The sequence below is a fragment of the Dasypus novemcinctus genome, chromosome 21 (genome assembly GCF_030445035.2).
Source record: "Dasypus novemcinctus isolate mDasNov1 chromosome 21, mDasNov1.1.hap2, whole genome shotgun sequence".
Taxonomy (NCBI): Eukaryota; Metazoa; Chordata; class Mammalia; order Cingulata; family Dasypodidae; genus Dasypus; species Dasypus novemcinctus.
This window is the reverse complement of record NC_080693.1, coordinates 2455581-2464621: the sequence shown is the minus strand read 5'-3', so window position 1 is coordinate 2464621 and position 9041 is coordinate 2455581. Positions and strand designations below refer to the sequence as shown.

At 36.9% G+C, this 9041-nt stretch overlaps 1 long non-coding RNA gene across 2 annotated transcripts; it reads right to left on the bottom strand.

Moving 5' to 3' along the window:
• Positions 1–2231: 2231 nt before the first annotated feature.
• Positions 2232–8714, bottom strand: LOC131274921 (uncharacterized). 2 transcript variants are annotated; one of them, XR_011646711.1, is made up of 3 exons: positions 7302–8706; positions 4294–4383; positions 2232–3405 (listed from the first exon to the last, which is right to left on the bottom strand). It is a non-coding gene; the product is annotated as an uncharacterized lncRNA (long non-coding RNA). The 2 variants fall into 2 exon arrangements; XR_009182210.1 differs by having other exon boundaries at positions 2232–4383; positions 7302–8714.
• Between the last annotated feature and the right edge of the window lie 327 nt (positions 8715–9041).

Genomic DNA, 9041 nt, shown 5'->3' with positions numbered 1-9041 from the left:
CCTTTACTTGTCTCACCCTTTTTCTAAATAAATGTTGTTAGTACAGTCTTGTTTGTCTAATTCCCTACCAGGTGATGCTTCCAACCAGAGTATTTTAAATTCTATGATGCTTGACTTTGAATAATTTCTTTTTGCTTATTACATTTTCTCATGGTAGATGTTTTGCTGTTCTAATCTTTGCTAAAATATTCCACCATGGACTAGAACCTAAGTATAAAAGAAATAGGCTCTCCTTTCATGGAAATGATCCCACAATATTTCTCCTTTATGCTCTCTCACACATTACAGCACTTAATATGTTAACTTTCAGTAATGTATATTTCTTTTTTTTCAAATTCTACTCAATTTATTCATTTAAAAAAAATATTACATCCAAAAATATGTACCCCGAATGCCCCCACCCCACCACTCCACCCACAGTAACACTCTCCCCCATCATCATGTCACATCCATTGCATCTGGTGAGTACACTCTGGGCATCGCTGCACCCCATGGCCTGTGGTCCACACCATAGCCCACACTCTCCCACATTCCATCCAGTGGGCCATGGGAGGACATAAAATGTCTGGCAATTGTCCCTGCAGCACCATGCAGGACAACTCCAAGTCCCAAAAATGCCTCCACATCTCATCTCTTCCTCCCATTCCCTTGCCCCAGCAGCCACCATGGCCACTTTTCCCACACCAATGCCACATTTTCTTGATTATTAACCACAATATTTCATGAATAGAATATCATTAAGTCCACTCTAATCCTTACTGTTTTCCTCCTTCCTGTGGGCCTTGGCTTGGTTGTGTCCATTCCACATCTATGTTAAGAGGGGGCTTAGATTCCACACGGATACTGGATGCAATCCTCCTGCTTTCAGTTGTAGGCACTCTAGGCTCCAAGGTGTGGTGGTTGACATTCTTCAACTCCATGTTAGCTGAGTGGGGTAAGTCCAATAAATCAGAGTGTAGGAGCTGAAGTCTGTTGAGGCTCAGGGCCTGGCTATCATATTGTCAGTCCAGAGATTCAAATCCCCTAGTTATATCTTAAACCCCAGCACCAACTACAATTCCAGTAAAGTAGCATGAATGACTTGTGAAAAGAGATCACATCTGAGTCCAGCTCCATCATGCAGAAACACCAGCTCTAAAGAAGGGCCAACTGACATGGGAGTGAACTCCATCTGCCATGACCATAGAACCTGTAGGTTTCTTTAGCCCTCAAAAGACCAATACCTGGGGTTGTATCTACTTTATCTGTCTCTGAGACTCTGCTCAGGTGTGCATAAGGGCAATCCTTCTGACAACCTCCAGACTCTTTTTTAGAGACTCATACCCATATAAACTCATTTGTCCTTTCCATTTCCCCCTTACTTTAGGTCAAACAGCATTTTAACTCCTGTTATTATTTGTAGACAGGGATATTCTGCTGGTCCACGTTGAGCCTTTAATTCAAGGTCATTTTCTTTTTTTTATTGAGTTTTTTTTTATTATTCATTTTTAAAAAATATTACCTTCAAAAAATATGAGGTCCCATTCAACCCCACTGCCCCCATCCCACGACTCCCCCCACAGCAACACTCTCTCCCATCATCATGACACATCCATTGCATTTGGTAAGTATATCTCTGGGCATCACTGCACCTCATGGTCAATGGTCCACATCATAGCCCATACTCTCCCACGTCCCATCCAGTGGGCCCTGGGAAGATCTATAATGTCCGGTAGTTGTCCCTGAAGCACCACCCAGGACAACTCCAAGTCCCGAAAACTCCTCCACATCTCATCTCTTCCTTCCCATTCCCCGCAGCCAGCAGCCACCATGGCCACTTTTCCCACACCAATGCCACACTTTCTCTATGGACTTTGGATTGGTTGTGTCCGTTGCACATCTATGTCAAGAGGAGGCTTAGATTCCACATAGATACTGGATGCAATCCTCCTGCTTTCAGTTGTAGGCACTCTAGGCTCCATGGTGTGGTGGCTGACCTTTTTCAACTCCATGTTAGCTGAGTGGGGTAAGTCCAATAAATCAGAGTGTAGGAGTTGAAGTCTGTTGAGGCTCAGGACCTGGCTATCATATTGTCAGTCCAGAGATTCAAATCCCCTAGGTATATCTTAAACCCCAGCATCAACTACAATTCCAGTAAAGTAGCATGAAAGTCTTGTGAAAAGAGATCCCATCTGTCGGAGTCTTGGTCGGTGACCCGAGGTATCAGGAATGAAAGACAAAGAAAGATTGGGTTCAGGGGATCTGAGAGCATTGATCTCTCAAGCTCATCAGACAACTTTATTGAGTCGAGGGGCTAGTATATATACCCCTAACATACGTGACATTCAGCACAAAATCAAGTTACCTATTATCCTTACCTCATTCTATATTAACTAGTGATTGATGAACACCAACAAACTTTACTGGAACTATTATTATAAAAATCAGTAACTATACTCATAAATCTTGTTACTCAGGTCGTTCTGTTCTATATGTTATTGCTCTGCCTGCAGGTGTGCATTCCCTGCCAAGATTGTGATCCACACTGATAATCACAAGGGACAGTTTGACTCAGTGGTCAAGGAAGTAACTTGCTTCCATGGAAACAACATGGCTTTGTTTCCCACATTTCCCCCTTTTTGTTTTAGTCAGCGTGACTACCAGCCAAGCTCACTGACTATGGGGTACTATTGTAGTGTTTTAGCAAGTACTAAGTTATTAGCCTGTCCCATTGTGTCCACACACGTGCAATCTCTGGCAAACACCTTTACCCAGGCAAGCGACAACCATGAGCAACAGGATTAATACACATATCCCTATTCCTAAGGTAGATAAGAAATGCTGAAACTTCCACCAATCAACAGGATTAAACTTATTTAAATGTGAAATCAAATCATTAAAGATGTCCTTATCATTATCTACGTATATCTGATTATGAGATATTTCTAAAATCTTATTCTGCAATTCTTTAATTTCTAATGACATATTTCCTTTGTGTCCTAACAAATGATTTCTGATCTTATTCCATTGAACAATAGAAATGTTATAATCCAAAGGAGTAATAAAAAAATTACTTTCATTGTAAAAGAGCAGATTCCAAATCACTAACTCTGTCATTAAGTCCTTCATCAATGTGCTCCTGACTATGCCATAAGTCACTTGCATTCTTGTGCCAATCAAGCACGCATTGCTGTGTCTGCACCGTCTCATGCAATGCAACAGCAGCAGTGGCAGCAGCAGTGATGACACCAATGAAGCCAAGAATGCCAGCTATGAGAAGTCCCAAAAATCTCTTAGATCATTTCAACAGTCCTTGAGCCAGGTGGAAAAGAAGATGACTTTCAGGTGATGACTGCCACATCCGATTCATTTTCACCGGGATCCACACTCCTCGTCTTCGGCGAGCCATGGTGATAATACCTTCATCTGTAAAATATTCTCAGACAAGCAAGTATACAAAGCCCCATCCTTATAAAATAAAGCATTTTCAGTAATGGAAGCCTTCCCTACCACAAACACAGATGGATCTCTGACACATGATTGAAAATGATGAATTTGATCTAATTGTAAATATTGTCCATCCATACTTTGATTACCTTTCCATTCAGAAGTAGATGCCACTCCTAAGAAGACTTTCCATATTTGTTTTTGATCATGGACTCCAGTGCTATTGCACCATGGAAAAGGAACCCATTTCCCTATATTTTTCCAATCACTATCATTTTTGGTAAAAATTATTTTCTCATCCAAATCAAGGGATTCATGAAGGGGATACTGCATATTACTAATTTGTTGTCCCATGCTATTTATACCATACCAAATAAATCTGTCCTTATATTTGTTGGGATTCCCCATAGGGGCACTTTCCCAAACTATTCCATAGGAATCATTAAAAATGACAGATCCTCTTCCCATATGGCATTCATACCATCTTTGCATATCACCAGCATTCCTTTTAGGACAACTATAACTTGGATACTTATATTCTTGGTATTGATAGGATGGGAATAAAGTTACCAAAGATTTAGTATTATTATGGCTAAAATTGATCATAGTTCTATTTTTCACAGCCATACATGGTAGGCGATTGCCAATGCAAAGAGGTCAGAAACCAAATGGAAGAAGGAGATTATAAATCCTTTGTCCTTCTTCTCGTGGCTTAAGTGGTAGTCTATCACCCACAGATCCAGGAAATATATAAGTTTTATTCAAATAGACAGGAAAAGAAGGATCTTTCCAGGTTAACACTCGAAGTAATGGGGGATTAGGGATATAAGCCCAATATGAGTAATAACCATTGCCAGTTTCACTCACTATCAGTAGGATTGATATGTGTAGGAGACTCCACTTCTTTAGTCCTTGGTTTAATCCTTTTTGCCGGAAGCCAGATTTCTTCTCCATTTTCTGAAATGATAAGAGCATAACCTCACCCCCATATTTTAACCCTGCCTTTCTTCCATTCATTACTTAAAACATCTTTCCAAAATACTGGTTGATTCTCAGATTCTGCAGTTTCTGTGGATTTTTGAGAATGTCCAAAATGACATTCAGCCGGTGTCATAGAATCATAAACATTAAGAAAATTTAAGGTAAATAAAGCTTTAGCTAATTGATCTTTAGGTGATATCATACCATCATCTCCCCCTTTCTGTTTTAAAAGCATAGTCTTGAGAGTATGATGGCATCTTTCAACAATTGCTTGACTTGTAGGATTATGGGGAATGCCGGTAACATGTTTAATAGCATATTTCCCATAAAAGGAAGAAAAGGATTTACTAATGTAAGAGGGTTCATTATCAGTTTTAATTTTTAGAGGGCATCCCATTACAGCAAAAGCAGACCAGAGATGTGAGCAAACATGATGAAACCATTCTCTACTTTGAGCAGTAGCCTACATGAAATGAGAATACATGTTAATACAAACATGAACATATTGTAGTTTATTAAAGGATGGAATGTGAGCAACATTTATTTGCCATAATTGATTAGGAGTCAGGCCTCTGGGATTAGTTCCAGGCTGAAAAGGCACTGCTGTTAGTGGTCCACAGGTAGGACAAGTATGAATAATCTCCTGCGCTTGTAGTCTTGTTAACTTTTGATATTTATTTCTCAGGCCTTTAGCATTAATGTGAGTTAAAGCATGGGAATCACGAGCACTTTGTAAACACCCCACTAATGAATCAGCTCGAGCATTAATTGCTGTCATAGGACCAGGCAAAGATATATGAGAACGTATATGTGTAATGTAAATAGGATGCTGTCTTAATCTAATCAGATGTTGCAAATCAGCAAAAAGTTGAGATAATTCATCAGTAACAAAGATATGAGCCATTTCAATATGCTTAACAGTAAGGCATACATATTCATAATCAGAGACAATATTCAAAGGTTTCTTAAATATTGTTAACACCTTAATGATGGCAGCAAGTTCAGTACGCTGAGCAGACGTGAATGGAGTCTGCCAAGCCTGTTCTTTTTGAGAAGTAACGTATGCTGCTTTTTTATTACTATTACTATAGTAAATACTGTACAAGATAGTTGGGCTATGCACATAGCCCTGAAAAACACTGCAAAAGTCTATTGTTGCATTTTTTACAGATAGAGGAATGCAGCTGGCTTGATTTGTCTAAGAAGACACTAAAGAAAGTCTTAGCAAGTTTTAAAACAAAGTGATAGCAACACAGCTGGACATTAACTTTTGCAACTAGCAGTGTTTGGGATTGCTGCATACTACAGTGTTGCTACTTTAATCTATGATAAGAGGTTGTTTCTGTGACACACACTCTTATATAATAATTAAGACCACAATTAACCACATTGTACTTTTCTTTTTAATATTATGCTGAAATATTGGTAACTTTATACACTTTTAAGCATTTATAGAAATCTTTTACTCATACAACTTTAATTAACAGAGGGTTATAACACTTTAAAACACCTTTTATTCAGCTTATCATTTTTCTTTCAAGGTAAAAGAACAAATCTTTTATAATTACTTTGGAATAAAAGGCTACTTTTCAGGATTTGATTTTGAGAAAGCAGTTTTGAACATTATGTTCCTTTAAAAAAGATAAAACTTTTCCTTCTTGGAAGACCAAGGAAATGATGACGTTAAAGCACAAGAAGCTATTTTGATAAAACAGACTTTCTTTGTATACTGATTATTGAGGATAAAAACTTTTACCAAAACAGATTAATGATTTGAGAAGCTTTGAGAAAGAACAAACTTTTAACTTTGCATTCGTATACTACTTGACATTGAAGCTTTTAAAATTTTATAGATAGACCCATCAAATTTTATTTAACTTTAATTATAAAAAATTTTTTTCTACGAACCTTCTGCACTTTTAGTATTCACTCAGGTTTTGTTCCATATTTTACTCTTTCTTAATAACCAATCATTTTATCTTAGGAAAAAATCATTTCCTGTTTCCTTAATAATAAAAACACTTTTCATATAGGCCATATATGAAGTTATCAAGCAAACTTCTTATAACATAATACCATCAACACTTAACAAGCTTGTTAAAATAATAAACTTTACTTTAAATACTTAGTAGCATGCAATATCAGAAACAGTTTCCTAGAAGCAAGTTGTCAAAGGAGGCTGGCTGCAGCCAAGCTTTTCTGTTATAAAATTACTTATTATTATTATTATTATTATTATTAATTCAGGTTTGTTTAATAATGACCTTTTGGAATTAGCCACTTAAACACTTTAAACAATGCTTCATAAGACTTTTTATAATTATTTATAACCATATAGACTATAATTATATTATTTTAAGACAAATTTTACAGAACACTTTTTTTTTTTTTACTTAAAGTTACCACAATACTTTCTATAACTTGCCACATTCATTTCAGTTCCAAGAGTTTATGAAAATTAGCCATCCTACTTTAGGGCAAAACACTTTTTTTTGCAAAAACATTAAATTTCAGTTAGCATTCTCACAAACTTTTAACCTTTTTAATATTCATTTAAGTTTTACATCCTTCATATTATCCTGTGAAGAAAAATAAGTTATTCATTTCAATCTAGGCAAGAACAACTTTTTATAAAAAAGACTTATAGTAATTTTGTTAATGAAGACTCACAATTTTTATCATTGTAGAGATCTTATTAACATTTAAACTTATGTATTATTATAAGCGCTTATTTAATTTTTGGCCATTTGAATAGAGCTCTTTTATAAATTTTTATTAATTTATATTACCATCCGGAGGTATCAAAATATACACTGACATTGAACGAACACACACAGAACAATCACAACACAGTAACAGAAACATACAGTTTACAATTAACTCATAATTCCTACTTTCTTGGTATAGCTGCTTTTAAGCTCTCCATTATATCACATTTTAAATATCACTTCTTAAGATTTCTTCTGGAATCCATGTTGCCTGTAACATGCAAGCTTGTGCTTGGAAACATTTTTATTAGTTATCAGCAATCAGTTAAGATAACTTGAGCAGCATAAATGTAGTTGAAACTCTAATTTAGCAGTTTAGACAGACCGTTAATGCACATTTTTGGATTATTACTCTGTAAGACTATACTGAGACTTGAAGTTCAGGAGTAAACTATTGATTTAAAACTGAAAATTACTTTTTAAACCTTGATAAAAATTTTGTACTAATTTTATTATCTTGGTTAAATAAGCCCAATTAGAATTAGCATGGAAATAAAACAGAACACCAATGTTGCCATGTTTTTCTCTTTTTTCAGTGGCTTAACTCTATTAACCCCCACTAGCCCACAGCTACATTGTCATGTAGACAGCAGGGGGGTTGCAGAGTTGTTGCCAGAATAGTTTCCTTATCTTAGTTAACACTTTAACAGAGAGTTTTCTTACAAGCCTAATTTCACTAACAAGGACATTATTTAGTATCTTTGCCCGTTTTAAATCTTTCAATAGTTTAAAAGTTTTTGGCTCAGGATGAAACTTGACACCCCCTTGTGGGTTTTGAGCATCAGGAGGAATTTGTTGAATAGTTACAGGAAAAGCTGTTACAGCTTGCATAGCCAGAGGCTCACCTTGACTAGATCCCAGTAAAAGACATCTCATTAATGGAGTAACAGGCACAGGATTTGGCTTAAAACTGCTACGAACATAAGGCAGGTCCGTAGAGAAAAGTCCACTAGGTATTTTCCAGGTTCTGGAGGTGCAGAAGGAACCTCATGAGTCAAATTAGGATACATGTTTGCCTTAGAAATATTTAGTTCCAACATGGATTTAGTTAAGAACGGATTTGTGTCTTTAAATTCAAATAACTCCTCTTCTTCCTGATCCTCCTCCAAACTCCTGTCTTTACCTGTATCATTCATAGTCATTTCCTCCCTTGAGAAAAGAACAATCTTTTCTTCTTCATCAGACTGCAAAGGATCTAATGCAGCAGCAATATGCTGTCCTAAGGCCCAAACTGATACAGGTATATTCTCTCCTTTCTGATATGCTCTCCGCAATGCTTTCATTACTTGCCTCCACTGCTTAACATTCATCAAATTCTTTCCTTGTGGTTGAAACCAATAACAATGCTTTTGAACCAAAGCAAAGATTCTAACAAATCTGCAGTCTTAACTGTGATGCCTACACTGTGCAACAGTGTTTTCAAAACCTGTGAATATTCTTCCAAGTGTCCTGGTTGATTACCCATACCCTGATGCTAGGGGAAAGCAAAACTTAATAATAAGAAGCAGAAATCTACCCAGGTTAATTAATTTTGACACTTCTTACCTTAAAAAAGGCTTTTCAGCTTTCCACATTCCCGATCCAGAGGTAGAAGATCCTACACTGCCGTGTCTTGATGAATCCTCTGCCTTGGGCCCCACGTCTGGGCGCCACCTGTCGGAGTCTTGGTCGGTGACCTGAGGTATCAGGAATGAAAGACAAAGAAAGATTGGGTTCAGGGGATCTGAGAGCATTGATCTCTCAAGCTCATCAGACAACTTTATTGAGTCGAGGGGCTAGTATATATACCCCTAACATACGTGACATTCAGCACAAAATCAAGTTACCTATTACCCTTACCTCATTCTATATTAACTAGTGATTGAT